Source organism: Sturnus vulgaris, chromosome 2, assembly GCF_052056855.1.
Source record: "Sturnus vulgaris isolate bStuVul1 chromosome 2, bStuVul1.hap1, whole genome shotgun sequence".
Lineage (NCBI taxonomy): Eukaryota > Metazoa > Chordata > Aves > Passeriformes > Sturnidae > Sturnus > Sturnus vulgaris.
Window position 1 is genome coordinate 23,461,964 of NC_142244.1, and position 6,000 is coordinate 23,467,963.

A 6,000-nucleotide genomic window follows, 5' to 3' on the forward strand; every position below is an offset into this window, starting at 1 on the left:
TCTTGCCAGAGGTGCTTCTTGGATTTAAGAGGCTCCACGGTTGGCAAGGAGCTTTTGGAGAACGTTGTGAATTATTTTGTAACCCAGAGGCACTGGAGATTGGCCAGTATCAGTGACTGTCTTGCCTAGCTTATTCCCCAGCCAGTGCCACATGGGACACTTGCTACTGTTTGTTCTTTAATGCCCTAATTACTGATGTGCTTGTGCTTTTCCCTGGAAGACTTGGAGAGACTTTCACTTTGTCCACCTCCTTTTTTTTCTTCTCTTTGGACAATGATGGGAAACATCACACTTTGAACAAATGGTCCTAGTTGGATATCCAATGCAGTTGCTGGTCAACCCAGGGATACTCCAGAGTGCTCATCTTCCTACACTGTCTTGTCTGAACATGCTTATTCATAATTCCTACCTATGAAGATAAAGCAGGAGGACCAACGAGCTTCTCTGGTTCACTTTGTTTCAGAACTGGAGGCCTGCTTTTTGAAAACACAGGGTTTCTTCACCCACAGCTGATGGCTATCACAAAATTTTTTTTTAAAAGAGCTAAAAGATTAACTCTAATGTTTGAATTCAAGAAAGGAAGGCTGTAATTAGCATAGTACTTCTCTGCATTAGGCCCACACTGAACAATGTGAATTGACCCATGAGTCACATTTGAAACATAGGGAACTATTTGCAGAACTTGCAAAGCTAGGATCCCTCTTGAACCTATCAGCCACTATCTGTGGATCATTTTTTTTCTAATTTTATGACATGCTTAGGATTTTATGAACCACCTTTTTTTTATGATGGATTGGTGTTTTTATTAGTTAAGAGGCATTTATGATGACTGCAATGACAGAAAATTACATGGAGCTGCTTCTTCCAAAACTAGCAAGCAGTTTTGACATTAGCTTTACCCTCTGCTGACTTTTAACAGATAGACAGGGCCCTGCAGATTCTACCCTTGGAAGCTGAATTGGTAACTTGGAATTTGACTCCTTGTGCCTCCAATAGGTTCATTCATAGGTTCATACATCATGCATGACAACTTTTTCCTGTCCTAGCCCAAATGTCCAGCTTCAGGAAAGGGCTGCCCTTTTCTCCATCAAAGAGTAGAATCTATTTGAGACATGTGGTGAGATCCCAAGATAGTTGCATGGAAAGAGTTCACTTTCCTTCACATTGAAGTGTGTACAAGTGAACATGTACCCAGCAAGTTTTCCCAAGATGAAGAAGCCACTTGCACTGCAAGAAAACCAAGATGATTCTCTCTGAAACAAGAACAGCTGTTGGAGCTGCTGGAGTATGAGCATGCTAACAGCAGAGGTGGTGCTTTTTTATCTCCATCCTTTGAAGGAGCCCTCCATCTTTATTTGTTCCTGTAGTCTCCATAATTGAGCTAGGGTGACTAATTGTAGATTTGTGAATACAATTCACAAATTTTGAAATCTGAAGGGTTTTATCTATATCATACTGGATTTCCTCTTCAGTCACTTTGTTCATGTTTATAGAAACATTAAATAAAACTCTTCAGGGAAAATTGGTTGTATCTCCATGTTAATTCTGTAACTTCTTAAACTGTGACAGAAGTAGATTGGGTGATCCAGCAGGGAAGCAGAAATGATACCAAGCTTACTGGTCTGCAAACCACTGTGGTTCATAAAGCACCAGTTGGTGGGCTGTAAAATAACGACAAAGGAAATCTGTCTTTGCATGCTTTGCAACTGCAAGCAGACAAAAAAAGTGGGAAGGAAATAGGCTCTACTTTAGATGCTTATTTCTGATTTTAATTGGCTATAAATGAAACCCATTGTGTTAGTATTGCACAATACAACATGGACCCTTTTCCAGTAGGGCCTTTGACTTTTTGAGAGAGAAAGAATTGAGCAGCTCCAATACAGCACACTGAAAGAAATAACAGCAGGAGATATCCTTGCCTCATTCTTTCTAAATTTCAGTTTATTCATGCTTAGTTTTTTAGCCATTCCAGAGAGCTGGTGTTCATATGTCAGCCCATTCATGATGGAAAAAGTTGAATATTTCATATATGGGAGTTACTGCTATTCTAGATTTTGTTCTTCCATTCTTGCCAGAAGAACAAGGAGTATACCTTACCCCAAAGAATGACTCTTCTGCCTCAGATAAAGTGCCTTCAAAGCCACCGGTGTTACCGTAATTTAAAATAATGTAATGAGTAAGTGGCCATGCCATGCAGGGCCAGATAAGGTCACCCATGCTACAGTCAGCTGCTTTCTACCTCAGAACAGAGATGCATAAGAGAGATAAAAAATAGTGTAATTTTTCTTTGATTAAAAAAGTACTTTGCAATATCTGGCTTTCTTGCTTATTTGCAGAGTGCCCTGCCATTCTGGAATGCCATTCCAGGAATGAGGGGCAAGGGCTGCTTCTGTGCAATCATTGATCTCGTCTTGGCAAGTGCCTGTTTGGCACTAGAAAGTGCTGAAACACCCAGTTGCTGTCTCTGGGATTGTATTTATGATAGCACTACCCAAAGTTAGGCTGATTTCAGGGCCTTGTGTGATAACAGCCACAATGCAAAGTTCTTCAGGAGTATGAATTACCACACAGGGCAGCTATTTCCCTTCTGTTACTACCTCCTGCAGCACATCAATTTAAAACACCCACTTAGAGCCTCCCATTTGTTGACTTGACATTAGAAAGAAACGACACTTGAGATTATCATAAATTAACTCCTCCAAGTAATGATTGCTCATTCCTGTTTCTGCTAAGTTTAATGCCTATGATGTGCCTTGTGCTGGTCTTCTGAATGTTATTCCAGCTGTAAAAGAAGATGATAAATGTGTAGATTCTCTTCAATGATTGTCAAATGTCTAATTGAAATATAAGAGAACTTTCAACCTATTGCTCTGGTGTGTTCTTCCTAGACCACAAATTAGTGTTTGCACCAGAAGTGGAACTGAAAAGTTTATATTCGTATTCCTCAAGTTAACCTTTTTACACATCAATAAGAATCTTCCATTTGTTTTGTTTGTTTGTTTGTTTGTTTTTGACAAAAATGCAAAATGGTTTGCTTGCATGTGTGATTTTTTTGGTTTTTTACTTATTTTGGGACACTTTTTTTCTAAGAAAAAAGATAATTTGCATAAATATCTAGAAGGTGGAAAAACGTCTGAGAACCACTGGCAGCTCTCTTCAATGGTATGACTCACTGTAGCTTGGCTGCCATGTCTGTAAAATGAGAACACTTACTGTTTGGTTCTAAAGCACTTGAAGCACCATGAGAGGAAAATCCCTCTAGAAATCTTGTTTGGTTGATAAATGAAGGTACTGGTAGAGCTTTTCACACTTGCACATGTAAGAGTCACCTAATAAATAAGTGGTTGGCATAAGAATAAAAATCTGTTGAGTCTCACACAGTAGGCCTAATTTCTGTCCTCCCATTCCCCCAGCTGTGGTTCAGTCTTGCAGCTTTTTTCTCTCTTGCCCCTGGCTGCATGTGCCAAACGCTATGGGAAAACATTCCCTACAGCAGCAATGCAGCCACTCTCTGTCTGGGACTGGGGAGCCTTGGGAGATGTTACCATAGAATCTTAAGAATGGTTTGCATTGGAAGAGACCTTACAAGATCATCACATGCACCCTGCCCCTGCCTTAGGCAGGGACACCTTCCACTAGACCAGGTTGCTCAAAGTTCCATCCAACCTGGCTTTGCACGCTTCCAGTGTCCACAATTTCTCTGAGCAACCTGTTCCAGTGTCTCACTACCCTCACAGGAAAGAATTCTTCCTTGCATCCAGTCTAAATCTACCCTCTTTCAATTTAAACCTGTTTCCCTTTCTCTTGTCAATATAAGCCTTGGTTGAGTCTTTGTGTTTCTTATAAGAACCCTTTAAGTATTGAAAAGCTGCAATAAGATCTCCCTGGAGCTTTCTTTGCAGGCTGAACCACCCCAGTTCTTTCAGCCTTTCTCCATGGGAGAGGTGTTCCAACCCCATGATCATTTTTTGTGCCACTCTGGATCCGCTCTAACGGCTCTGTGTTTCTTGGGCTGGAGATCCTGTAGCTGGATGTTCCTCTTGGTAAGTTTTGACAGCTGTCTCGGGTGTATTCTCATCTACTCAGCCTGTGCAAAGAGATGGTCACAGGGAAACAAGTGTGAGAGGGGTGCACACCTCTGTGCAGCATTTGGTTAATGCATTTGCTGTAAATGGAGAGGAAACTCGTGTAACAGCTTCAGGTAAGTGCCAGCTGTCAGAGCAATGAAGTTAGAGCACAGGAAGAGTGGGAAGAAAATTTAGCCCAGCTCTAGCTACTACTAACATGGAGTTTGGTCAGTTTATGAAAGGGGCTTCTATGACATGGTTGCCTGCAAAAGTAGGGGGCTCAGTGACCCAGAAGCTGCCTTCCACATCTCTTGGGCTCAGGTCAGACTGACCCTCCATTACCAAATCTCAATAACAGGTCCAGAGTCCTCCACAGCTTCTTGCCTGTCCCACTAAGCTGGATGTGCTTGCAAAAGAGCAAATGGGGAAACAAAGCAGGACCTTTGACCCTTTGCTACCACTATATTAGCTCTGCATAGATGCCGGGGTCTCAAGAGCACCTACCTCAGCTTGGGCCTGAGAAAGAGAGAAAGAAGAACAGGTAAGAGCTGAACTCTCTGTTCTGGGTGGCATGGACTTTGTGACTGATGTATCTAGATCATAGACAAGTGAGTAGATGTAGTCTTCTATTTTGCCCCATCTCCTACTGCAAACCAAAGTGTGAGCCCTTCTCACACTCCACAGTCAGGAATGGTGCTGAAACAGAGGAGAGTGGGAGTACCTGTGGTGACCTGCTTCCGAAGCTGAGTGATGGATATTTCATAAGACACTCATAGGAGGGTCAAGCCCATGGTGGGAATTGCAGAATTTCAGTATTGGGAGATACCTGCCCTTTGCCAGGTGCCTTCACCACAGGGACAGCAGGTTCTAAAGTGGGTAAGAGCACCTGTTCATACTCCTGGGAAGCAAATTTCTGCCTTTTGTGTACACAGAGAGAAACTGGCTCTGGGATTAAAAATCAAGGAAGGGTAATAAAGGAGCAATTGTGCAAACATCTAGTGAACTAGGTGGTATTTTGGAGGTAATCTATGCACAGAAGGAAATAAAAATGGATAGAAATCTCCTTACTGTGGGATAAGACGGAGCATTGACTTGTAACTACCTGGTACAGGATTTAGCAAAGCATTCATATATAATAGACTTTCTGCCTATTTTGCCATTTCAATTCCTATGTTCAAGATTTTCTTCATGTTACTCTGAGTGATGCAGCCCTCTAATTGGCTCTAATTAAAATTGAATCAATTTTAATTTCTAAACATCTTTTTAAGTGTACTGTGTTTGAAAGCTTGTTTAGATGCAATGTCGTATCTTCAGTGTACTAAGTAGCAAATTTTCAATTCTCCAATTCTGACTTTTTAAAAAGACAAAAGTAAAGGAAGTCAGATGAAGCTAAATTTTGCACTCACTTTTGGGAACTTGTTCTGCTTGGACTACTGTCTGCTGCATTAATCTCAGTGAAAAAAACAAGAAAGCCTAGTTAGCTACTTGGGACTTTTCTCAGCTAAAGCAAGATAAAGTACTCAGATCACTGGGTCACTAAGATGATCACTGTATGTGACATACTAACTTGCACAATGCTCTTTAGAGCAATTTACCAAAACAAATCAAATTAAGAAATCCCACAATATGAATTTTTCAGTTGTACTTAAGCATGGAGGAAACCTATTCTGACCTCTGGCACAGGTTTGCTCATGTGCTGAAGCAAGGGATTTTTGCTCTCATATAAAAGAACTATATTTCTTTGAGCTCTGAAAGTTGTTATTGTGGATATTTGTGATTATACAAATAAGATGACACCTTCATTTTTATACAGCCTTTTCCTCACTTCTTCAGAGGAAATGCACCATGATCTTTCTGTTCTTACCTTAATTTATTGGTTAGGTTTGTTGTAAAAACCTGGTGTTAAACCAACATGTTTTATTTCTCTGTAAAC